Consider the following 27685-nt stretch of genomic DNA (forward strand, 5'->3'; position numbering starts at 1 on the left):
TCTGTAGGAGAGGAAGTAAACTTCTGTCAACATAGGGCACAGAAAGGTCTTGCAAGGAGCAGCAGGGAGCCATGAAACTATTCCAAGGGTAGGCAGATTCCTGTGACTTGGTTGATATTGAAGTAATGCTACATAATCTTTTATATTACTTCAGTTTCTTTTCATAAAGTCCCTTCTTGCTTCTAATATAACGCACGTCTTACAAATGCCTTTTTATGTTTTTAAAGTTTACTGCTAAATAAACCAAATTTAACAGATTCATTTGTAATCAAAATAAAGTATCTGTTTTCAAACATGATGTTAAGCAGTTATTTAACTAGCATGAAAACCATTGGGCAAGCAAACATGTCCTGCACAACATCCTTGTCTCTAAATTGGAGAGACATCGATTTGATGGATGGACCACTTGGTGGATAAAGAACTGGCTGGATGGTGGCATGCAAAGAGTTGTGCTCAGTGGCTCAGTGTCCAGCTGGAGACCAGTAATGAGCGGTGTCTTTCAGGGATCGGTATTGGGATTGGTCTAGTCCAACATCTTTGGGTGACATGGACAGTGGGGTTGTGTGTGCGCCCTCAGCAAGTCTGCCGATGACACCAAGCTGTGTGATTTGGTTGATATGCTGGAGGGAAGGGATGCCATCCAGAGGGACCTTGGCACACTTGTGAGGCGGGCTGATGCCAACCTCATGAAGTTTAACCATGAAAAGTGCAAGGTCCTACACCTGGGTCGGAGCAATCCCAGGCACAGTACAGGTTGGGTAGAGAAGAGATTCAGAGCATCCATGTGGAGAAGGACTTGGGGGTGCTGGTCAATGAGAAAATGAACATGAGCCGGCAGTGTGTGCTCGTAGCCCAGAAAGCCAACCGTATCCTGGGCTGCATCAAAACCAGCAGGTTGAAGGAGGTGGTCCTGCCCCTCTACTCTGCTCTTGTGAGACCTCACTTGGAGTATTGTGTGCAGTTCTGGTGTCCTCAACATAAAAAGGACACGGAACTGCTGGAACAAGTCCAGAGGAGGCCACGAGGATGATCAGGGGACTGGAGCACCTCCCGTATGAAGACAGGCTGAGGAAGTTGGGACTGTTCAGCCTGGAGAAGAGAAGGCTGCTTGGGGACCTCATAGCAGCCTTCCAGTACCTGAAGGGGGCCTATAGGGATGCTGGGGAGGGACTCTTCATTAGGGACTGTGGTGATAGGACAAGGGGTAATGGGTTAAAACTTAAAGAGGGGAAGCTTAAATTGGATATAAGGAGGAAGTTCTTTACTGTAAGGGTGGTGAGACACTGGAATGGGTTGTCCAAGGAAATTGTGAATGCTCCATCCCTGGCAGTGTTCAAGTCCAGGTTGGACAGAGCCTTGGGTGGGATGGCTTAGTGTGAGATGTCCCTGCCCATGGCAGGGGGGTTGGAACTAGATGATCTTAAGCTCCTCTGCATCCCAAGCTATTCTATGATTCTGTGATTCAATGAATTCTGTGTCTGTGCTCTTTTATCTTTTCTTTTAAACCAGTTTTGTTATTTACTGTTTAAAGTATTGATGGAGCTACTTTATTCATTAAACTTGTATTAACAGCTTAAAGCTTCTATATTCAGGTACCCCTCTCACTAATACATATGACTTTGAAAGCCACTTTCGAAGAGTTTATACAAAGTTAACGTAACTTGGGAGAAAAATTCAAGTTGTAAGTAAGGTCTAAAGAGCAGTGAATAAGACTGGCCTCTTCTTACTGGAAACACCTTACACTCAAACTTTATATGTGTATTTAAAATAAAAAATATTGGTTTAATAAGATTATATCATATTAGTTAGCCATGTGCTAGCAACAAAGTATAAAAAAAGGAACTGACTTTGCTTTGCATTTATCGGCATTGTTGTGCTTCTCTTTCCAATTCCAGGAACTGTATTATTGATGAATGTACATGTCTCAGATTAACCTTCCAAAGGTACCTGGAACAAGGAAGGGAGAACCATTCTATTTGTGTATTTTTAATAATTCACACTTCAGACAGATAAAGATTTTAATGTACATTGCTTCAATATGCAGCTATTCGTGTAATCACAATTCCTTCTGAAGCACTAACAGCACAGATCCGTCTCCGTTGCTGTTCAGCTAGTAGTATGGATTGAGCAGCTGCTGGAGCAGCGGAGACACGCATGCAGTAATCAAATGCCTCCTTTGAGCGGGAAGCTGTAAAATAAAGCATCTTTAGAATAAGAGTGCTCCGAAAAGAGGAGTATGTGTTTATAACATGCACAATGAACGTAAGTAAAATCATTGCCAGGAAGCAGGTTAATGCCCCAGCTCTTTTCATACTGCTTCCAGGATACTTAGGTTAATGCCGACCAGTAAAAAGACAAAATGTTTTCTACTCTATTGAAGGCCTGAGTATCTTAAAGAGGCTGAAAAAAACCCAGCTCCTGTGAGGGCTGACAGGGGTCTTCTTGCAAGCTCCTGTTTTTCTCCCAGCGTTTATGGGAAATCAGGCATCTGATGATTAATCCTTGTGTTACATTGATTGAGCTGTTTGTACAAACCCAACTCTGTTAATATACAGCTCCATCTGTAGAGAATACAGAATATGCAGGCACTATAATGGAACAATCAAGAAAAGCAGTTCACATTCTTCCTGGGAGAGTACTGTGAGAACACAGTACAAAAGTGGCAAATGAAAATGTTACCTAAATATCAAGTGACAATATTCCTTTAGTGCTTTTGGAAGAGTTTGTTCAAAACTCTGTTTTCTCTAATATTCAGGAAGCTTATTTGTGTTTGGAAAATAAAATTTGGTTTGCTAGGTTAATTTTTAACTTGGGTAAATATTTGCTTGTATTTTCATATTTAACTACATTATATGCGTTTTTTCCACTGTCACAGATGTAGACAATTTTCTGTCCCTTCCCCCCAGCATTTTTTTGGCAGCTAATGAATGCAGTCCTTTGGATCTCATCTGATCTTTGGCAGGATGTCTGGAATTGATGTCCTAGGATGTGTGTAGCTAGCTCAGTAATGATGTTACAGGAAAACTAAACACTCCAAGCTACAAAGCTCTATTCAGAAATTTTATCTCTGATCCAGAGGCAAACTAAAAACTGCTGTAGTCCCATGAATCACAAAATGAATATTCAGTAATGTCAAGGATTCAGAATGCCAAGGGAAATGAGAGGGTGATCCTCCAAGGAAAGCATAATACCAGCAAGTCAGAGTGCTTGGACTCCTTGTAAAGGGATTGTTATATATTCTCGAGCAAGTTGTTTAATTGTTTCTCCATTGTACTGAGAAAGATCTGTAGTGATGTAACAAAGTATTGTTAGTATATGGGTTTATATCCATATTCATTATCAAGATCCCACTGTGAAGGAATATAAAGTCAGTTTGCATTTCACCTGCTTAAAACTAATTCCTGCTTCTGTGGGAGTAATACAGCAATCCCATCCAGGATTTATTCAGGATGCTACCAGGTGCCAAGAGCTATCAAACTGCGCCTGAGCTGATGTGAGACAGGTGGAGGACTCTGTCACTCTCCTCATCTCTTTGGAATAAGTCATTAAATACTTCTACCTGTGTCAGTTACAGGTAGAACCTGTGGTGGGATCACTTGTCTCTATTCTTGTTAATCCCTTGGCTGTCAGCTCTCATCAGGCATTACATTCTGCCTGCTTTAGAAATTCCAAACATGCAAATTCTTTGGCTGATGAAGTGCTGCTAGACTGTCTCATCTAGGTGTATATTATGGATTTGGGTGTCATATATTAATCTTACAGTAATATTTCTCTTTGTAGTTTGGACACTTTCTAGCACATTTTTTAACAGCAAATAATTGAAATCCTTTACATTTTTTTCATGGAACTAGACATTTATGAGTTGTTTTTTACTGAAATATCAAATAGCCAAAATTCCAGTTTCAATGCATGAAAGCATGCTCCAGAATAACTTGTTAGGTGCATAATGCTGTAATACATTTTATATGATGGTGACTGCATTGACAGTAGCAGCCTTAATGCTTTACTGAAAGCTAGCTACCTGAGGCTGGGCACCAGCTGTCATTTAAATGTTGAAATCTTGTGTAAAATAGCAAGTCAAAAAGATGAAGTATTGTCTATCTGCATCTACCTACTGAAAGAGGGACTGTAATTATGGCCTTAAATTTCAGTTAGGATGCATCAACTTTTTAAGAAGCATCTTGTTCAAGATCCTGGTAAAACGTTTCATTTACACACTATTTAGGTTACTGCACTGGAATTCTGAGTCTATGTATTGTGCTGTCTTAGGAAAAAGTCCAAATCATTGGCTTAATTTTGAGATGTCGTATGAATGACAAAGTACTGATAAAAGAGCGAGCTGTGTATATTTCTTTTAAAAAAAAGGTAGGGTGATAGACATCCATGTATTTTAATGCAGTTAAAGTAACTTCTCCATCTTGACCAGTGAAATGAAGGTGTTGTCGGAACTATTACTTTTACTCATGCTGAGCACCACTCCTTCCAAGCAGTCCTGTTGAACTTGAGGCAAAGTCCAACTCAAAAGACTTGACTTCAAAACCATAGGTTGCTGTGGGCCTTCCACGTTCTGCAGCAACTGGAATCTGTACTTCTAAACTGATTAAATGAGTATGTTCCCTATCTGGAGATAGTTTAAGTATTTACAGTTGAAGGAGGTTTATCCAACACCATTTGTTTCCACTTTGTGGCTGTTAATATTGAAATGTTTTTTTGCTGTATTTGGAAAACTATGGATCTTGACTAGGCACTAAAATTTTGCCCTTCCATGTGGCTTGTATCTGCACAGCTTTTTTAAGGTTTGATAAGTTTCACTCTGCTTCCAGCTCAGAATATCCTGCATGTAATTTCCATTGAATTCACAAATCTTTCAACAGCTGAAGATTTAGAAACTATTAATCTCAGGAAGTATGGGTTTCATCCCTAGTGACAACCAGTATTGCACATACATGGATGAACCAGTAGTGCACATATGTGTCTCTTCTCCTGAGTAACAAGAGAGAGATAGGACAAGAGGTAACAGCCTCAAGCTGCTCCAGGGGAGGTTTAGATAGGGTATTAGGAACAATTTCTTCACTGAAAGGGTGATCAGGCATTGGAACAGGCTGCCCAGGGAAGTGGTGTAATCACTCCCCCCAGAAATGTTTAAAAACTGTGTAGATGATGCTCTCAGCACATTGTTTTAGTGGTGGTCTTGGCAGTCCTGGGGAAATGGTTGGACTTGATGATCTTAAAGGTCTTTTCCAACTGAGTTGATTCTATGATGAAGAGTTCCTGTCTCTGTGAGATAATTCAGGTTGAATTGCTATATAGCTGCGTGGCTACATGTAAATGCATACACACACATCTCTACAGTAAAGGGAGCAATTCACCATGAAGTAGTTTACCACAGAGCTTCAGAGGACTAGGGGTGTCTTTTGGTTTAGTAACACATTTGCTAGGAAGGTGGTGGTGGGGAGGAGCCAATGATTAGCATCCTCTCACCTTACCTGTAGGCAGTCATCGATTTAATAGTAGAAAAATTGGAAGTGTGATATTCTATCTCCAAGTTTAGTTTGGAAAGAAGGGACACAGAAAAATATAATATGAAGAACGGTGGACAGAATAGGCAATGAACAGGATACTTTGAGAAATAATACAGGAAAAATCCTCTCCCCCAGGAGATGCATAAGCCCAAGACCTATCCCACCCTCAACAGACAAACCCAATTTATTGCTGAACAAGGACATAATATATCTCTGAGTGGAATCTCTGAAGCTGTCAGTTTGTTCCAGTACTTTTAGTGCCAAAAGTAGTTCTGTCCACATAATTAGGCTTTTAATGTAAAATCAGATCTTTGTGGATTTCTTTCTTTTGCAGGACCACAACTGGGTAAAGAAAGTGTTTTGATAAGCATGAGTGAGCAGCAGCATATGTTTGCAGTACTGTTAATAGGCTGGAGCCAGTGTCAAAGAGAACATATGTATCTCTTCTTCCAGCCACCTCTTTTGGCTGCTCTTTGGGCATTGATGCCAAAGAAATAAATAAATCTTGTCAGTCCTTTCAGGCCATTCATTAACTTCATTTGTTTTTGTTGAATAATTCTTTGTAGCTCTAGGGGTGCCAATTTTTTTTTTCTTTTTTTTTTTTTTTATGAGTTTGATTTTCAGATTCGTACACATTTCCTGTGTGTGAAGCAAAGTCCTTTTCCCTTTTAATTGGGTTCTGAGTGCGTGTGTACTTATAAGTAAAATACTCAATTTTTGTTATTTTTTGGAGTGTGGGAGTCTCCACAATACTGAGAGCTTCCAGGAACATATACCTAGTTTGGAGCCTGCCTAAGCTGCTTCTCAAAGAGTAAAACTCCTTTAGTTTCACTTCTCTAATTCTAGTATTTAAATGCTGGCTCAAGAGGTTGCTGCTGCTTTTCACTGTTTTACATTGAGAGAAGAACATGGGACAAGGACAGCACTGTAATGAACCCCATGTACTGGTGTAGTGACTGAGTTAAAGCTAGTGGGCCTTCCTACCAGCCCAGTGTGTTGAAGAGGCTTAGGAAAAAGGGTTGGATGATCAGAACTAGCACAGGAGATGGCCAGCAGTGTGTAGCTTGAGATGCGGGAGGTAAAGGTAGATCTGCAGTAGCCAGCAGTAAGGTGGACAACGCATCTCCAGGTCTTCAAACTCAATTTGCTGTTTGACCTGTGTTTCTCTGATGAACAAATATTGGAATATCTATTGAGTAATTGCAGTACCAGCTGGAAAATATCCCTCTTCCTCATATCTTCTCGTAGCTTACTCATTTCATAGCAGTGAAAGTATGTCAGGATTGAAATACAGATGTGTTTTGGAAACATTAAAATTACAAATTATGTAGGTTTATTAGTTTTATTCGTGCTTTTAATAAGAGCTGTTTGAAATTATGAAGCTCTATCTTTTCATGCAATTGTGTGTCTGTCAGTATTCCAGAGGGAAGGCTGTCTCCGGGAGAAGGTATCTGGGTATGAATACTGCTGAATGATTCATTTTTGAGTTGCTTTATTTGTCAGGAGTTTTTCTGTTGTGCTTTCCTCTATAATACCTATTTTTTCCCATGCTGTAATAGGCTCATATTCTTAGAACCTTTGAGAAGGTGTGATGTTACTTTGATCTCATAGGCTGGACAATGTGGCAAATGAAGCATAGCGGACTTCCTTAAGGTTCATCTGGAAGTGGGGCGTGTATATTCCTATATTCTGTGTTACCAAAATATAGCCTTTTCTGAGTGCTTGCATTTAAACAGAGCACAGAGAAAGAAAACTCCTGGTTAAGGCAGTTATCAGTGAATCTGGATTTCTATTCTTTCTGATGTGCTTGTAGGTATCTGGGGTGCATCAGAATGTGTGTGTTGAACACTAAGACGACCACTCAAATTCTTTAGAGAGGTTGAGGAACAGTAAGCAATAAATGGGGTTATTGACCCACTTTAATGAATGGTCTGTTGAAAGAAATCATTTACGTGCATATAGTATTTCTTCTGTGCTACATAAAAATCTCTGATGTGGGCTTGACAGATTTGTTCAAAGAAAGTATTTATTGTAACCTGAACTGTGTAACATGTCTTGATTATTGATGTTTCTTGTTTTTTGCTGGCAGAGAATGATATTATTGCCTTTTTCTAGGAGTCGTGCACCTTCATTGCCGTGCTTTGCACCGTACTAGGTGTGTTAGATGCGTCTGTGCTAGGAGCTACCGAATATTGATATTCTCTCTACTCCTAAAATTTTATGTCCTTTTTTCCCTTCCACTTCTTTAGAGGGAAGAAAAATGTGCTTAAACTTGTGTTTTAAATGCAATGCAGCTTAGTCTTTTATTGTTATAATTTACATGGAGCTTAGATGGCTTAACAAACAACTTTTTTTTGGGTCAGCCAGATGATGCTGAGGCAGCAGAACACTCTTCTCTGCAGTAGTTACCTTAATTAATAGGGCTTTTGCATGCTTTCTGTGAGGACCTCCATACCAGCTTTAAAAAAGCCCCAGATTCTTTAACCTCTCTGATCATAAGGGTGTTACTGGAGGAAAACAACTGCTTAAAATGAAAGGCAGGCAAAATGGGTTTGAAAAAACTCTATATTCTAAAATATATACATTATTATATAGCTGGAGATACAGGGAGAAAAGGTATCTCAGTGTGCAGTCTGTTCTAGGGGTCTGAACTTGAAGATGAACAAGACAGTTCATTGAGATTTCCTTGTATTTTCCAAAGAAACAAATATATCTCTCGTGTGTGTCATTGTCTGTTAAGAAAATGCCATTGTGAGTAATATTTAATGCAGTATATTCTTATTTGTTTGTATCTGTATGACATTTTGTTAAACATAAAAGCAAATGAGAAAATAAGGTGCATCAGGGGGATGTTATGGCTGAGAGGGAAGTTTATCACTGAACTGTCATTGGCAACTGAAAGAATTCATAGACTCGAGTGTCACACGATAACACATTGCTAACAGCAAATCATTTAAGTATGTAGTTCTGAATTTAATCTATGTGCTACCTTCAAGGTTAGTAGCTAGAGGATACTTGGGATCAAAGAAGGCAGAGTATGAAAGAATCTATTAGAGTCTGAACCGAGTGCTTAACTTAGATGTTGAAATTGGTTTATCACCTGAATCCAGAGCAATGAATCTTGTGTTTAACACAGAGTCTGTTGTGGGTTTTGGTCATCCAGAAAATTGTCCAGTTCTTGACAACAAGGCATCACATGTACCCTCATTGTCAGGAAAATTCTGCATGGAGTCAGCTGAGTTTTGTCTTCAGGAGCAATTGAATCCCAGGCGCCTTTTTCTGTGGTAACTTGCTCTGTCAGGTATTTTAAGGAGAAATTAATTTCTAGCAAGTTGGAACAGAGCTTTAGTATTGAAAATTTAAGGAAAAGGACAAAATGATGGAAAACTTCTCTATTGCATAGTACTTTTAGCTTAATATTTTACTTTAAACATGGAGCTGCTTTTTGCAATCTTTAATTATTTATTTTTTTTTTTTTCTCCAGAGGCAATCAAGTAGTCCATAGGGACAATATTGGTTCCATTTCTTTCTTCTTAGCTGGTTGCTGATGGTAAGGTTAACTTAGGAACAAACATATTTTTGAATGGTGTGTGTCCATGAACAAGTTCTTATGGATAAAAGGTTTCAGTAGTATTTTCCAGGATCAGTTTAGCTTTGCATGTCCATATTAATTGAACAGATTTCAAAGAGATCCATGAAGGTACTCTTGAATATATATGGCTGCTGAATATTCCTTTATAAAGTCTCTTGTAAAATAATGACCTCAGATGAAGTTTTGACTCAATCGTCATGTTCATTAAAAGTTGTAAGACATCTATTTCAGCAAAAAACATAATAGAACTGATCCACTGTGGAAAAAAAATTACCCTGCCCATCATCATGGAAAAATATTTTCATACTCCCTCATAAAAACCTTGCTGACAAAGATGAAACATGCTTAGTGATTCCAGGTGTGGGTTGAAATGTGCTATGCAGTCAAAGGAGGTCTGAGAAGAGCAGCTTCCTTTACAAGAGTCTTGTGAAGCTTCTGGAAAGGAATAAGTGGGGATGTGGAAGAACCTGAGAGAAAGTTTGTGTTTGTACATTGAGATGTGATCTGGAGTAAGAAGTAGAATTTCCATAATTGCATTAGTAGCTTAAAATGATTGGGATAATTGAGCTAGTTAGTTGATTCTGGCTTGAATGTCAGTGGTGGTGTGTGAAGGGAATTCTCTGAAGGAGAGGGAAGTTGCTAATGGCAGATCTGAGTCACAGCAAGCAGGTGATGTTGTCCTATGACTTCAAGTAACCATAGCTTTCTTCAGTCTTTATGTTGATGATTTTTATCTGCCTCTCCTCAAATAAAGATGTCTAAGTTGAAACAGTGGTGTCAAAAGCGTGGAGTCACTCAGTTACCACACTTGCCTCTCGCCTAAAATACTATGTCCTTAATATGGGACTTGTTTCATATTACTGCCCAGCAAGATGGAATCCATGCTCCCAAATACATTTTTCACCATTTACAGCTTTTGATGCAGTACCTAAAGCTTGATTTGTCGCCTCAGGATGATTCCATATCAAGCGCCATGAATCAAATTATTTTCTAACACAATGGGTTTAGCACCTCTCCTGCTGTGACAAATGGTTTTGTGGAGGTACCAAAATAAATGCTTCACAGCAGCAAGGTTTATCCCATATTTCGAATAAAATCTGCCCACTTGTCCACTCTTCAGTTAGCTAGAGAGCAGTCCAGGGAATTGTTTTCCTTTGAGGGGAATCCGCATCAGTATACATCATAGGCTTTTTGGAATTCATTGCTCCAGGGAGACAAATTTCACTTGGTATGTGGGGCCAGTAGCAATGGGAAAGTACTTATGAGCTGGTACGCTATTCCAGTGGCCTTGGCAGAGTGAAGGAAACCAGCTACAAAACCTGCAAGTCTCCTAGTAAGTCTTTCAGGGTTTTTTAAGCCTATGTGCATATCACTCCTTACGTTTTTTTGTAATTCTTTCAATGGGAAACAGTATATCTGGGGGTTTTAGGCCTTGCAAAAGGTTTCTGTGTTTTGAGCAAGAGTGCAAGTTAACTTCTGGCAACTCTGCTGATGTGAATATTCTGGCTCTTCGGTGAAAGAAGAATTAACCTAGCCATAATTTTTTCTTTACCTGTTTGAAGATTAGAGAAATAAGAACATCTCAACTGAAGGCCTCTCAGTTTAATGCCTTTGAGCACATCATAAAATATGAATTATTTTATCTTTCCATCCATTATAATTCTAAAAGAACATTATAATTTCCAGTTGTTGATGGAGTTATTGAGTCCCATTGCAGTCTTGTGAAGAATTTAGATCATGAAGGAGAGAAAAACCTGAGACATGAGTGGGACATTTTAGGGGCAGAGGCATTCTACATTTTGGGAATGAGGAGACACATGCATACACACGAACACACTGACCTGCATAAGCAAATGTTAAAATAATTGTGCTCACATCTGTTTCCATAGCCTTTGATCGTCTTTCCCCAAATCAAAAGCTTTGACATTCAGATGGTGTTTTTATCCTCATAAAATGTTAGGATAAAAAACCCAGGGCTATATTGGCAGTAAACTCGGGTTGCTAAGTGCTTGTTTGACTGCAGCAAACACTAGCATATTATTGACAGAACAGTTTTTCTTCAGGTGAAGGTTCACCTTCATCCAGAAGTTTATAGGACATTGTTTTATATGGAAACTTTTCTTTTTTTACAAATATAGTTTGATATTTTACATGGGATATTTTCTAGACTATCAATTTTATACTTTTCAGTTGCCTGTTACTAACACATTGTGATTTCTCCAAAATGCTCTGCAAGAAGAGAAATAATACTCGGTGGTTTTGTGTATAAAATACTAGCCTTCCACATCAGGTACTGTATTTCACATTTAATTTGAAATAGCTGTAGATATACTGAACTGCTGAAAACAATTTGGGTAGGTGGTGAAGCACAATAGCAAGAGCATAGATAGTGTAAGAGATGGGGTTTTTAGCTTTTTACTTTCTGTCTTTCAAAAACACAGTGTCAGATCTAAAGAGCCTCCTATTTAGCTGGATCAGGAATGTTTTAATGCTCCGAATCTCAAACTTGAATGAAATTGCAGCATAGGAAAAGGTGGTACTTACTTCTAATTAACTTCAGGTTTTTCATACACTCACACTATGAAGTCATGTAACATAAACCTGAGATTTTAGTCTACATGTCTATAAACATCCATAACTTAATACTTGTATAGATGGGAAGAATAATTACATTAATGCTAACTGACTGGTTTCTGAGATAAAGGTGTTTGCTCCATTTGTGGACTAGTTCTCCTCAGTGCACTTGATTGTATCTGATCAGCCGAGGGAGGCTCAAAGATGAAAGTACTAAATGATTTCTGAGCAATTACAGGTCTTCACAGCGAGAGGGGAAGGATATTGCTTTTGGTCCACAGCACAAACTGTTTTCTTAGATATCCAAGTCGCATAGCTAGATCTGTTTTCAGGTAACCCTTTGGAATCCTCCTGCATCTGATGCCATTTTTCTTTTTTACCAGGCTTTGTATTTAGTGAAGAATCTTTTTCCAAAGTATGTATTTAAAATGCTTAAACTACAGCTAATCTCAGTCTTATGTAAATTCAAACTTTCTGATTTCAGTAGTTTAGAGCTTCCTTATCTCATTCAATACTAAATAGGAACACACACAGACAGTGTTAGGTTCAGATAATGGAAACAAGTGCTGAAAGATATAGAAATTAAATATAATATTGTATCATTTATCATGGAATTAAATATAATATTGTATCATTTATCATAGAATTTTTGATACTAATGACTAGAATGTGGCAACTTAATTGCAACTAGTCTTGAAAGTATCTAAGGCTGAACATGGGCCAGCCAGCCAGCCTAATGAGTTAGCCAGTTTTAGGTGTGCTGACCAGGTAAATTTGCAATTGAAATAAAAGCTAGTGTTTCAAGGCAAATCCTATGCCTATTCTTACTTTAGTGTTGCTATTGTATATAGGAGAGAATGGCTTGTACACACTTGCTGAAAAAATACTACAATAGAAATTTCAGAATTAATGTCTCAGAGAAAAATCACACTCACTTCATCAAGAAACATTTATATCAGCACTTCTGCTTTACTGGAGACAAATTAAGGGGATGACTTATTAGAGAAAAATTACTTGAATACACTGTAATAGCAATAGGTTAAGAACCCATAAGTGCTACCCCAAGTAATGGAAAGAATATGTAATCATTTAACCTCATGAACTCTTGTCCATGTTTGGATATCTGCTGGAATTATCAATTCTGCCCTTATTTTTATGTTATTTTGGATAGGCTTTTTGGTAGACTTCTCAAAATTGCAGTAAAGTTCATCTAAGATGTGTACATTCTGTATGGAAACCATGTAACAACAGTGAAGCAGGAATCTCAGTAAGCAATTTTGTAATATCAACATTTGGCAATTCACTCATGCATAGCATCTTCAATCCATTTTAAAAAACACACAAGGAAAAAGTGCAATTTGAGGTGCTCAGCAAGCTGCATGGCTTCCCTGTACAGGGCTGAATTTCATACTGAAGAATTGTAACTGTTCTGTAATTGTGAAATATAAATACAGGTGAAATCTCCATCTTGTCTGATGTGAAATGATGTTGAGTATATCCAAAAACATCTATTTAGTGAGGAATTTGGAAATAAAATCTAAAAATCTTTATGTGCCTCAAGCACAAAACTAAACCTAGGTTTTGGGGGTTTGGTTTTATTCAGAGTAAAACCATGCTAATATTAATTTCACATTTATGTAGGATCTGGAAGGCTCCAGATCCTAGAGTTCCATGCACAGACCAGTAGCATTATACTTTGCTCTCATGTTCCATGGAGATATCTTCTGAAGTGTATTTTTAACAGTGATACCACTTCCAAAATATTAATTCTGCCTGCTACAGCAATGTTAGTAACAACTGCCGGATTGTGAGCTCCTAGGAAAGCAGTAGGATGTAGCAATGTTAATGAACTCCTTAAAATAATGACAATGAGTATAGTGATAATGAGAAAACCTCTTTTATGTTCATTAGTCGCAGAAGAGTATATTTTTATTATGGAACTGATTCCTGTAGCAGCAGCTCATAGTGTGATTGAAGTCTAAATGTTCATTTGTGTTAAATATGACAAAATAATGTATAAAGCAGGTATATGAATCACCATTCAAGGTGTTACAGCTTTTTGACTTCCAATCAAAACTGTATTGTTACTGGTAAATGATTGCAACTGACTTTTCTGTTGTAGCACACTTAGCAATGTGGTATTGTATTTTGTGCTTGCTGTTGAGTGAGAACATAAGTGTATTTCAAATCAGGAAATAAAACCAACATGGATGCTCTTGTAGAAAATAAGTAGGAACGTATTAATGATGAAAAGCAAAGGCACTGCTTATGTGAGCTGAGTTCCGTGGGACTGAAAGCATAGTTTAAAAAAATTGGTATGTAAAAATCCATACTCTGAATAAGAAAAGTCAGACAGAACAGGTGTAAAATCTCAGGTTTGCTCCCTGTTTGACAAGTAAAACTTAGTACTTTTAGGAAAGATTTTTCTGTATTTGTGTCTGTTTTCATTTCCGTTTCATTTTCTTCTTGTAACAAGAGACTGTACAGCCCCATATTCTTATTCATTAAATCTTTGAGATGGATGGAAAGTTCTTAACTTACCAGAAAAGATTTAAAAACACAGACACAAACCCCCCTCAGCCTTAATTACTTTGATCTTGTTATTATCTCTCAAGGAAGACTGCTAAGAGCTGCCACACACAGAACATTTATTTTGCAGATCCCTTTTGAAAGCAAGTCAGTGCAATACTTACAAAGCATGAGGGCTGTTTGCCATTTGAAGTGCTCATCCTTTGCTGCTGCTTCATGGAAGGGGACTGCTCCCTACCAGGAAACACATCCCTGTGCTACCCACACAAGTGAGGACCAGGAGGTACAGAATGATTATCAAGTAAGGAGAACTTTAACACTGTCATGTGTGCAGGTAGCCTGCAGAGCAGTCTGCGTGAACTGAGAATTCCTAGACATGCTGGAATCCTCTGGAAAGAGCTGAAGTGGCAAATCAGCCAATTTCCCTCATTTCTAGCTAAGCTAAATTTGTCTCTGCTTATGAATGAGAGCTTTTGACTTAAATGTATCACTTCTGATAAGAAAAACAAGATTAGGAGACAATGACATCTGCTGGCTTTGGGAAGAGAAGACATCAAGCCAGCATATCCTTATCAGGGAAGGACTTTGCTTCTAAGCAGTCCTTCATTTTGAGTTTTCCATGAAGCTGTGAACCTATAAGACAATGTGAAAAAGGCTATGTGGACAGACTCCTGCTGTCAGGAACAGCAAACATCTTGGGAAGGAGAATGTCTGCTGGCTTCTGCTGGATCAGAACTCACCCATGCAGGAGGGTGTTCCAGGGAGAAGGAAGGATCTGAGCGGCAGCTCAATGGCAGGAGCTGCTTTCCTGCATGGACCCTCAGAAAACTTCCTGATACACACTTCTGGTTTGCTTACTTCTTGATTTAGATAAGAACAATCATGGCTAACTGACCTTCAAGGAAGATACTGTTTTAGAAACCCAGCATATGAGAAAAAAAAGATTATTTTGGTTTATTCCTTCTTTGGGGTGATGGGATAGATCACTTCTCAAACATTTCTGTTGGAACTCTTAAACAGCTGTTGTGCTATGTGGAGTACATAGCATCTTCCATCTGGCAATGTCAGAAATCTTTAAAAACCAAGTTAATAAATTGTACCAATCCTTTTTTTCCAGTTAGGAACTTCTTATCCAATATTGCCAGTCTCATTTGTTTGGAGATCATAAGACTGGATTGAAAATCACAACATTTGCATTGGGTATTTTAGGAAGATTTTTCTGCATTTGCTTTACAGCTTTGATTAAGATTCATATACTAAATCCTTCTGCAATCTCTTAAATCTCTGAGTGTCATGTTATCACTTCTTGAAGCAGATTTCTAAGGAAAATATTAAATAGTGGGGGTTTTGAATTAAAACTTGAGATTTTTGGCATTTGGAAGCCATTGTAGCACAGTAGGCACCTGGAGGAAACAGAGGCACTATTTGTTTCAAAGATTTCCTCAGGGGCCTAAAAGCCAAATGAAAATACCAGAAATAAAGCATAGGCTTCCAGCTGGTCTGTGGCTGCAGTGGGTCTTAGTGCTTCTCTTGAATAGGGAGTCTGAGAGAGAGAGAGATGTTAAAACAGTTTGGCTGCAGTAAAATAATGTCCAAATGTCTGTGTGGCTTTTGATTTGATCACTCAGACTCGGTGCAAAGTTGATTACAATACAGGCAGGAGACTCAAAGTACTTATTATTTAGTCTGTGTTGTCCATTTTCTGTTCATCTTTATTATAGCCTGTTTCTTGCCTTCTATCACTTACCCTCAAGCTCCAGAGTTTGACTTACTAGCTGATAACTACTAAAAGTCGGCCTGCTGGTTTTTTGTTTGCTTTTTCTGTTCCCTTTTTTCTAAGCATACTTCAAATGTTTTTGTCAACCTACTTTTCCTGTATGAAACTGTGTACTAAAAGGAAAAATGTTCTCAATGGGATATAATAGCATAGATTTGAAGTAAAATGGATATATTAGGATTACAGTTTCACTGCACAAGCAATTGCACTATGTCATCGTGGTGCTTTTGTATGTGAAATATAATTTACTTTTTCTGAGTGGGGGAGTGTAAAAGTATTTGTGTGATTCTCTGTCAGTTGTCTGTCATTCAGCTTCCTCTGCAGTAGGTTTTGCTGTTGGTTTTGTTCTTTCTGAGGCTTCTGTTGTAGCTGTTCTTGTTTGGTTCTTTGCTTTAAATCAAGCCTGGTATTCTAGTTGGCACGCTCTAACTGGATTTGTACAAGAAATCTGTTGAAGTATCACAAAAAAGAATTAAGAAATGAAAGTTCTCTGGGCCCAGTTGAAAAGCTTCTCCATATACAAGTAAAAAAGAATCTTAGCATTCATAGCATGCCTCATAGAAATGAGATATATATTGTTACCACGTCGGCTTGTAATATTGGTACATGGCTTCAGTGCCTTGCTTGTATTTGTAATTACATTTAAATAATTTAACTCCATTATCCTACGATGTCTAGTGGAAATGTATGGTTCTTTAGGAAGACATTTCCCTTCAGATTGATCTAAGCACTTCAGAAAATGCTGCTATTATTAATGCTTGTTAACTATTGATATGCAAAAATAAAACTGTTGTGAGTGCGATGGAAGACATTAATAAATAAGCTCATTTTTGAGAATATTTTTGCAATGAACTATCTGATAGCTCATGATAAGATTTGGGTGCTGTGTCAGAGACCCTTAAGAGCCTGACTAGTTGTATTTTGCAGATCGTAGGTATCTTTTACCAAAACGAAGCAAAAAGGGTTCCAACTGATGAGTGACTGAAGTCATGCAGTGAAATACAGTCATTATTCTCAAATAATGCAGTACCCAGCTAAATTCTTGGATGGCAGCAAGATTTCTTGGACTTCAGTAGGACTGTGTTCACGGGTAGCTGGAAGAGACAATGGAGTACACACAGTAGACTTTTGGTGTATGTTTACTGATGGACTTATGCTGGATGTGTGAAGGGTAGCTTTGTAACTGCTGAAATTCATCTTGTTTTGCTTTGAATTTGTACAAACACTTTAAAGCTATTTTTCAGCCTTTTGTTGGGTTTCTTTTGGGTTTTGCTCCTTTTTTCAGCGTGAAATATCTACCACAAGTTTTAAGATGCTGTATCTCTGTCACAGAATATGACACCAGAGAAGCTTCTAACATTGTGTTAGAACATCATAGTTCACACTAAAGAGGCCTGTTTGCTGGCTCACAGTAGGAACTAAATAGTAAATACTAGGATGAGAACATTGTTTTTCCTCTGCAACACCAGTGAGTTTTTCCTCAGCAGCACCATGGAACATGGAGAGTTGCAGTAATTTGTAATTTATCACAGATACTCAGTAAATCTGTTGTAGCTTTTTCTCTTTGGGTTGCTGGTTCACTTCTTTGCCGTCAGTCCCCAGAATGGGCACAGGACTCCGGCTGTCTCTCATCCTGGGTGTATCTCCAAGGTTGAACTGCTGAGTTTCTTTGGCTTTTTGCTTTCTCTTTTTCCTACCTGTTTATTTCCATCAAATCTGCCTGCCTTCTCCCAAGGTCCTTTATCTTCTTTTCATCATTCATTTCCTTTTCATAACCTCTAAGGCTTTTGAATGTCTTCCACTTCTTTTGTTCATTTTCCATTAGGGGGTTCCTGTGGTGGATCCAAAGGTTTGTCTCAGGTCTGCAATACTCGATGCATATGTTGTGCTCTGGTACTACAATAGCAGCTTTCCATAACCCCCCTACCCCTCCCACAAGTAGTGACCGGCTTAGATTTGTGTAACTATGGAAAAAAAAAAAAAAACTGAAAGCATCTGGATGAGGTTTTCTGGTTCATTAGTTGTAAAATAATTTCGCTTTTTCTTAAGAGGCTTCTATGGAGCAGGGAGAAAAATCAGACATACATGAAGCTAAGTGGAAAAAGTCAGAGTGAAATATCAGGACTCTCTTTTATTTTCCAGTTGTATTTTTTCTCTTTTTTTTTCCTAGTTTTGCCACTAGTGGTGAAATTCATAGATCAGCGTAAGTTTTCCTACGTGCTAATGGACATGGCTGAAAAATCCTGAAGGTTTTTTTCAGACATATGCCTTGAAATATTTCTGTATGAACTACCTTCAGTTTTGGTTGTTTCTAAGCCACCATCGAAATTACTGACTTTGTATTTTCCTACAGAACTGTGTGCTTTGATCTGCTTTAATATAATCAATATCAGAAATACACTCTGATTTGGAGACAACCAGTGGTTTTGCAAAATGAGGACAAATAGCCATCTCTCCCTGTTGTCAAACACATTATTTTTGTTTGATTGAAAGTACAGGCGTTTTCATTGTATGGTAGCTGTGCTGCTTAATGAAATGGACCTATCGTTACAGCCCAAAACTATATATAAATTACATATTGTTATAGTTGCCATGGCAAATAATTACCATTATTTAATGATAACTTATGAAACTATTGAGTAGCAAGGCAAATGTAGTTGCTGAAGTGCAAAATGCTGTTTCTCTGTGGAATGTATTTAATACCAGATCTAGATTGCTTTTTCTTAATTGTCTGGCTTCAGAGCATTTTGAATTGTGTACCTCTGAAACTTTAACAGGTATGCAAGAAGACAGCTTAATTGTGGATACAGAATATACCTGTATGTACTCTGTACTCCTGTTTCTTGTGCTTCTAGTTTTAAGGATGTTCCTTATTTGTACTCCAACCTTCCCTCCTTCCCGTCTGTTGGTGTTAAGAAACCTCATAAATTAGTCCTATGCTGCTTCAGACTCCAGGCTTGTCTAACTTTGGTTCACCTCAGTAGGGTATTACCTTTTAATATCAAAGGGATTTGAGTATCTGTTTAAATGACATTCTAAATTACAGCCAAGATATTACCGATGTAACTGCTCGATGCCAGCCTCTTCAAAAAGGTGAATTTTCTACCATGCATGCATCTTTCAGGGTTGTTCATGGAAATCAGCAAACATGCCTCTTTGCAGACAGTTTCTAGCTAAAAGGGAATCGTAGTTTACTCGTGAGAGAAACAAATGCAGCCACATGGGTAAGTAGAAGTTTTGCAAGCTCAATATATTCCAGAGGAAAAGATGGAAATAAATCTTATGTGTATATTATACTGTCAAATCCAGTAGTAATTTTAATATTAATTTGCCTCCCCACTATTGATCTGTGTCACATTTCCCCTGAGTTGAGTCAAACCCTGTTTATTTTTCGCCTTTTCTCTCCCTCCATCAAAATTTGAAAGGTGTTGAATATATAGAGAAGTCTGGAGCTGAGTGTTATTTAGATAATGTATTGATCTAGGGCTTCATGTACAGATAAATGATACAGGGAATAATTGCAGATTTTGCAGAGGTCTAACAGATATATGGCAATTGAAATAAAACTTCAGCATTTATTTGTGTGTTGTCCAGTGTTGTTCCTCCTTGACAATAGATTTATTTGCAGGATCTTCATGTGGTAAAGTTTGGTCACTGGTTGTATCAGTACTGTTTGGTACATGACTTAATATTTTTTATAAGAGGCTGCTGTTTCCAGTGAATAAACTTGTTCTAGCTAATAAAGGTGATCCAGCTTTACAACAGAGACTATACTAACACTGGCTAGCTTGACATCCACAGTCTGTGGCCTGCAGTGTTGTTACTAGGGCTTGTACAGGTTGACTTCTGTTTTCAAGGAGTGTACATAGTTTTGCACTTACAAAAGTTGTTCTGACTCATTTCTCATTAGTGCTCTTTGTTCATATTGCACGTATTAGAAGGGAAGAAGGAAAACTATGCTAAGAAATGTGAATTTTAACACAACATAACCTCATCAATTAAATAGCTTAGATTTGGCAAGGATTAGATATTTACAGCATGTAAATAAGATTATTAATTACATAAGATATTGTTTACCAAGATTCTTAATGCTCCTGCTTCAGGGTGTAAACTAATTAGTAGGCAGTGTTGAAAAATTGCATCATGTTATGATAAGAGTTCATGGAAAAACTGGATGAACAAAGTGAAAACTGCCATGTGATATTAATAGAACAGCATAGACATCATTGGCTCTTGATGGGAGGTTGTACATGCAGAATGCTGGGAGAAATAATCCTAAGCAACTGGAGAGTTGAAGTGGGAATAGCAGCAGCCCATCGAGGGGAAGGAAAGCTTGAAATACCTAATTCAATTTTTCTCTAAAAATGTTACCTGTAAGAATGGGTGATAATTAGATGTGTACCTCAATCAGACCTTTCTCAGCAGAGACCACGCTGTGTTTTAAGCACAGGTAGTGAATTCATCTGTCTGAAATGTGAACATCTTTCTTCGTTTTTTCAGTCAGTAGAATAATGGCTCACAAGAACCTTCTCCAACGGTGTGGTTAAATCAGGGCTGCCTCTGTCTGTGGCAGTGCTGTCATCCTGGGCCCAGGAGTGCTTTGGCAGGCTTTGTGCTCCAGTGGATAATGAGTGTTAGGAATGGGCAGCAGCTACCAGAGGTCGGATCGCTGTAACAATTCACCTTCCTACAAGCCTGTAAAAGGAAAAATAAACCACCATTTTATTTAGCAGCACAGTGCTACCACTTTGAGCAGGATGTATTTCTCACAGGCTTTCCCACACAGAACCTTGTGCTTCATTTAGATGCTGTCGATCTCTCCCCTTGCTCATCTGAAGCCTGAAGGAATCACCAGCAGTTTCAGGAGGAGCCCAGGCTCATGACCTCAGTGCACTTTCCTTCTCTATCCTGTTCGCAGACACTTGTAATGGTGCAAAGCTCTGTTCCTTCGCCAAGCTACACTGGGAGTCCATTGGAGAGCCTCTGTAGTTATCTGCATTCCTAGAGCTTCACTGGGAGCTCACAGATGCAATGGGAGCAAAGGGAAAGATATGCCAGTGTTAAAGTAGTTAAAAAATCTGATATTCATGATTTCTTTTTGTTGTTGAATTCATAATGCCAGCAGGCTTCTGTGTATTTGTGTGTGTGTGTGTGCGCGTTCAGAGAGAGCGTGTGCATGTATTGATGCTGAAGAGGAAAACAGACATTGCAGAAACAGAAAACTACAAAGTTGCTTGTGTCTGCAGACTAAATAGTGTTATGGTTAAAGGTAATACAGACAAGGTAAGAATCAGCTTCTCCTTTGTTTACAGACAAGGCCAGTGTAAAGAAGGACCTGTGGAGTTACAGTTTGTTCACATCAAGTATGTTGTTAAAATGGGACAGGATATGAAACGTTTGGAGAACCTAAACATTTTTTTCTGCCCACATGACTCAAATATTATTTCTCTGCTTCTGTTTTTCTGATCCTGTGCTACTGGGGAAACATCGTAGTTTACAAAGGTTAATGACTGCTACCTCTTTCCCGCTACAGAACTGGTTGGGATTGATGCTCCAAACAGAAGCAATTTCAGGATTTAGCACCAGCTCCAGACTCAATAGCAGGAGAATAATCTCATTTCTGCCTTAGTCAAGTATTCTAAGACATCAAATTGTATGGTGGTGTAGTGTGCAGTATGATGATCTGTTACATACTTTGTTGATGACTTCTTACCTAACTAGAGTAGTGATGAGTATAAAGGTTGCAAGTACACTGTGAGGTAGCATAAAATTAGAGTAGCTTCCTGTGATACAGTATGCAAAATGAGAGTTGTTAGGCTTCAAGAGATCACAGGAGTGATATTGAAACAAGTAGAAAGATGGCAGGTTGCATCTCCATTTTACAGCACTATTATTCTAGCCCTTTTTCTTTCTAGTTCATCTCATTAATTTTTTTCTGAAGTATAAGCGCATTAAAAATCACTCTAAGGGAATAATTTTTCTAATTCTTTGTGTTGAAGTCATGGATTGATGATATTCTCGCTCATGTCTGAAACTTGCTCACCATTATTCTAATTTATTTTTCTAATTGTCTTGTTGTTTGTTAAATAATTGGTATAATAAGGCTTTGCAAGGCTTTCCAAATAAAGCAGCAGCATAGAATGGCATATTTGATGTATGATTTTTGAGAGTTCCTGACCCAGGCTTTCAACACATCTTAATTTTGTAAGTAGGCAGTGGATGAACACAGTCTTGAATTCAGAACTGCACATTCATCTGCTTATATAATTTGCTGTTAATTGGCATTGCCTGCTTTTGTCAATAGGCTGTTAGACCTTCAGTTTGGGAAATGCTGGCTTGCATTCTGTTGCTCATCTTTCTGCCGTTGGTTCTGATGGGGTCTTTCCTTCTCAAATTGCTTGTAGGCCGTCAGTGGATTTTAATTTTTGTAAGAGTTTTCTGGTTAGTTAAAATTTGTTGGCATGTGTCCTGGGTTCAGCAGTAGCAGTCATTTTTCTCCCTCTTAGTAGCTGGTGCAGCACTGTGTTTTGACTTTTGGCCTGGGAACAGGGATGGTAACACAAATGTTTTAGTCTGACCAAGGGCTTTCTGAGCCTCATGTTCTGCCAGGGAGGCGGGGAAGCCAGGAGGAAGCAGAGACAGGACACTTGACCCAAACTAGCCAAAGTTGTATTCCATACCACAGCACGTCATGCCCAGGATGTAACGGAGAGTTACCCGGAAGGGCTAGGGGACTGCAGGGTTGGACGAGGTATCGGTCGGTGCTCTGTCGGGTGGGGTTGGGGGAGTTATCAGTCAGCTGGTGTTGAGGTGTTGTATTCTCTTCCCTTATTTCCTTCATAATTATTATTATTGGTGGTAGCAGTAGTGATTTGTGTTATACCTTAGTTACTAAACTGTTCTTATCTCCACCCGTGGGAATTGCATTCTTATCGATTCTCCTCTCCGTCCCTCCGGGAGTAGAGGGAGGGAAAAAAGGGGGGGAGTGAGTGGATGAGCTGTGTGGCTGGGTTTAAACCACGACAGCATGGTTGAGACAAGGGCAAGAAGCAGTGGAAAGAAAGCAGAAGAAAACTGCTATAATTGCAATTTATCCTGATTCCTGAGCCCTCTTCACAGGCTGCAGTTAAACCCCACCACATTTGCAGTCAGCAGATAAAATCTTAATGAGAAATTAAAAGTGTTTACAGTGATTTCCAAAGTTGGTATTCCCATGAAACTGTAAACTGATGCTTCTCCAATATGCTGAAGAAGATAGCAAGATGAAAATTTGTAAATTATGTTAATCTAAGTTAGCACTTAAATGCCCACTTAATTTTGGTTAACTAGACACTCAGATTTCAGCTACTCATGTGGTTTTAGTTAAGTCCTTTGGAAGTGCTTTATTGAGATGTGGATGATGTTTTTCCCATCTAGCATTACGTAGCTGTCAAGAAGAATACGGAATATAACTTCTACACTTGCAGCAGATTTTACAGTTTGTACTTCCTGTTGAAGGGAACTGGAGGGGAATAGTTACTTCCTTGTGTGTTACCAGCATGAATTATCTTATGCTTGCTAATTACTACGCAGCCATTCATTCTTTTTCTGCACGGCTTTTTTCATTCTTCAAGTGTTTTTTATTGGTACAGCATCTTTGTAGTTTTATGTGTTTTTCCAAGTGCAATGAAGACTTCAAACTCAAAGGGGTGTCAGGAAGGGGGAAACATGACTAACATCTAAAAGAGGAATTAAAACCCAAGGTGCAATAGTGCTAAATACGGCCTTCCCAGAAGGACAGGGATGAGATCTCACTCAAATCTACATAGAAGAATCCAGATAAAAAGCATTTTAATATTCTTCAGGGCTTGCCTAGTGCTTTGTATTTGCAGAAAGCTGTTCTAATGTTAATGATTGCCTGTGGTCCACTGACTGCCTGTGTCCCCTTTGATTTATCCTATACACTGAAGTTCAGTGAAGGTAACACAGCAGTTGGAAAGAAGTGTTATACAGTGTGACAAGCCCAGTTTCCTCTGAAGAGTTCAGCTGCCATGATGCCTATTTTACATCTTTCTCTGATGTAATGAGAGGTGTGAGTTCCTTTCTGATGTTACATTTTTGAGCTGGCTATACAGATTTAGACTTGCCTGGAGCCAGAAGATGTCCATCACTATGAAATGTTTTATTTTGGGTGAAGGGGCAACAAATCTTTTGCAAATGGAAAGAAGGGGTGGGTTTCCTGATACACTCAAACCCAATTTGTGAAGACAAGAAGGGCTTAATGTATGCCCTGCTAATACTGCACCATACTATGTAGGCTGATAAATATTCTGACTTAACAAAATGTTGTAATGAAGTCAATCAAAAGTTCCACAAAATATTTTGGGAATTCAGAATAAAATAGAAAATGATCTGAAAGTGTCTGCAGAAGTAAAATCAAATCCAATAAAAGCATGCCTCTGTGGAAAGTTTAGCTGAACTGAGAAATACTTTGGAAAGGAAAAGATATAAAATGAAAAACTTTTGAAGGATGAAACAGAAATGCTTCAGGGGGAAAAAAGGAGAAGAAAAACAAATCTTTCAGTTTAGGGAGGCAATTTGGTGTAAAGAGAGACAAAGTAATTTGAATTTTATTTTTTTCCCCATTAATCCTGCCGTATCTTAAAGCAAGAGTCAAAGCTTCAGGACTGACACTCTATCTTTTCAGTTACAAATCTTATCTGATGGCAGTGTCAGCAAGTTGTTCTTTGCCAATCTGTGGGCTATTATTTCATTGAGCAAAGTCACTGATTAACTTAAAAAAGGGAATAAAAACCTATCCATGGACTTCTGCCTATGAAGAGAATATTTAGATTTCAGACTTAAACAGACGAAAGCTGTGAAATGCATCGCTTTGAGTAAATTAGCCAAGAAATTGATATTGTTGATTTTTCTTGGGTATATCTACCGTATTCTGTATGTTGAAGCATACACAAGTTCATTATTTCTGGAAAGCTGTTACAGTCTGAGGGACAAATATACTATAGAATGTAGTTTATAGAATGTAAGTTCTAGAATGTAGATGTAAAAACAGGACCGCTAGATTGCCTTTTTAGGAGTCTTTTTTTTTTTTTTTTTTGTTTTGTTTTTCTTTTCAAGAGGTAAATAAATACAGGTTTTCTAATGATCCCACAAGGACATCATTTGAGGAGAAGAAACTAAGGAAAACATTACTCCTTCTTGCAATGGGACCTAAGTAGCTGAAATTTCTTCAGTAGTGCAGTAATCGGGGAAGTCTGCTTTGAAAAGCTCCTGTGATATAAGGTTATGGGGATCTGGCAATACTAAACTATGTAGCTGGAAGACATTTATGTACATAAAGCCTGAAGGGAAATTATTATAATCAATTGTATTGTTTTTCTTTGCATTTCAGAATGGAATGCAACATCCATAATACAGCAAAAATCAAATGAGAAAAAAGGGATGTCATGTTAATTCATCTAACTAAATTCTAATTTTCAGGCCTTTTGTTTGGCTGGGGAATAGCACTGGCAGAATGGTGGCTGCTGGCAGAGAAGTTCATTTCTTTCCCAGAAGAAAAGAAATCAAAACAGCTTTGCACTGATCAGCTGGCACAGGCTGCTGGATCAATGGTTGGCAATTTGCAGGGCTGTGCTGTAGATAAGGCTGTCTCATCACTACCAGTCAGCCACATAATAGCTGATAGGTCCCTTTCAGATAAAGAGGAGGAGAAGATAGAAAACTGAAGAGAAAGGGGAGTGAAAGGGGCATAGAGGAGGAAGGGAAGATGACAAATCAGTATTTTCAACCTCATTTTGTAGCTGGGTTCCTTTGATCTCTGGTTCATTTCAATGTTCGTTAATATTGCTGTTAATTCTTGCAGCTTTCAAATGATTGTGGTGTTCATTAATTCCTATGTTTGTGCTGTATCCTTCTGAAAATGAGCAAATTATTTTTTTTTTTTTTAATAGTAGCCCCGCATCCCCCCAAAATATAAGTTCAAAATAGTCACATAAAACATCAGAAATCTATCTGGTTTATATTTTACGTTAATTGTCTTTCATTTTCTTTATTGTAAATATTACATGGAGTGTGGTTATCTTGAAAAAAGAAAGTGAACTTTTGCCCATATCCCCTTCTGGTCCATTATTTATTGCAGCTTAGCTTTAGATGGTCTTGGGCTTTCTATCAGTAAAGATTGTGTCCTGGGGAGGGCAGGCTGGTAAAGAAGTGAACAGGAAAAAAAGATATTTAAGCAGCAGCTGAATTATTTTCAGATGTTTCTGATTTTAGGAAAATTCTAAAACTGAGCCGCTTTGAATTCTGCTGCTTTCTGTTTTTCTCGTGGTTCGCTGCAGGTTGTAAGGACATCTGTTCACAACTGGATGACAGTGAAATGGAAAGAGGTGTGGGAATCATTGCATTATTCCTGGTAAAGCTGGTAAATACTCTTGGGGAGATTTAGATGCTTCCCAAAGTCTGAGAACACACAGAGTAAAAGACTCATTAGTAAAAATTGCCCTGGCTATTCTTAATCATCTTGAATCTTGAGCTTGTATTAGGTATTCCTGACTATAGGGAATATTCTGTAATTCCAGTGTCTAGTGTTCTGCAGCCTTCCAAAAGCAGCTATACCCAGTGTAGAGAATAAGTAAATAATTTGTTATTTCCTTTTATTCAGCTTTCCAGATTTTACCCCACAGGAGGAAAAATGCTTATTTATTTGTAAAGGAAATTTGAAAGTAATTTTCTTTCTTTTTTTTCTGCAGAACCAATTTTCAAATGTTGTTATCAGAGCAATTTAATACCACTCATTTTGGAAATCTCCATACAAATTGTTCTCGCTGTTTAGTCCCTCACTCTTTTCCTTGTGAATCGAGAAAAACAACTCCTTTTGATCCGTTGCAGAGAAGCTGATGAAACTGCATGTATCTGCAGCGAGGCAGAAGAACTCTCCCTAAAGTCCAAAAGGATTTGGGATGTAGTCAGCCAAGTCTTTCAGACTATTTTCCAACCTGATTTAGTCAATACTTTTGGTGCACTGCACCGCTTGATGTCAGAAATACTGAAAAAAAGAGAAAGGGGAAAATACCCAACCTTTCCTTATTGGCATTCTGGGAATTAAAGACTGGGAATGAGAACACCACAGTGGCAGCTGACATGGATTGTTTATTTAATTCTTCCAATTTGTTCACCTTAATGAAACACTGAAAGATTTGAGTGAGTGGTAATTAACGAGAGAGCCTGTCTAATGAAACCAGTGCAGGATATTTGTTTCAAGGATCAATAGGAGACTGAGCGAGGATCATACCAGCATCATTCAGGAAAACAAATCACTTTGTGCCAATCAGTTGTCATGCTGCACATGCATGAATCTGTGTGAAGCATTTTAAATATTGCATCAGTAGAAAGACAGGAAAGGAAAAGCTTGGTAAATTCACAGGTATCTGGTACTTAATGTGTTGGTTTGTCAAGTACTATAATTATAGTTGTAGAATTCTTCTGTGCTTTCAATAGTCATTGCTAAGCAAGTCTAGTGACATAATCTAATTAAAGTATGCTTCTCTTAGGGCATACTGAGGCTGTTGTGGAGGGTCTCTTTGTATTCTACCACCACTTGCATGTTTTCAGGAAAGCGACATAGACTGCATTCCCAGAAAAAAAAGAAAACAAAGCAGCTGATGAAAAAGCTACTTCTCTGACAATCCTTTT

The 27685-nt window shown here is 38.3% G+C and overlaps 1 protein-coding gene across 3 annotated transcripts in view; it reads left to right on the forward strand.

The window, feature by feature from the left end:
* The window catches only part of PCDH11X (protocadherin 11 X-linked), a 490320-nt gene that overhangs the window by 268422 nt on the left and 194213 nt on the right, over window positions 1-27685 (forward strand). The window lies entirely within an intron of this gene.

This window comes from Lathamus discolor, chromosome 9, assembly GCF_037157495.1.
Source record: "Lathamus discolor isolate bLatDis1 chromosome 9, bLatDis1.hap1, whole genome shotgun sequence".
Classification (NCBI taxonomy): domain Eukaryota; kingdom Metazoa; phylum Chordata; class Aves; order Psittaciformes; family Psittacidae; genus Lathamus; species Lathamus discolor.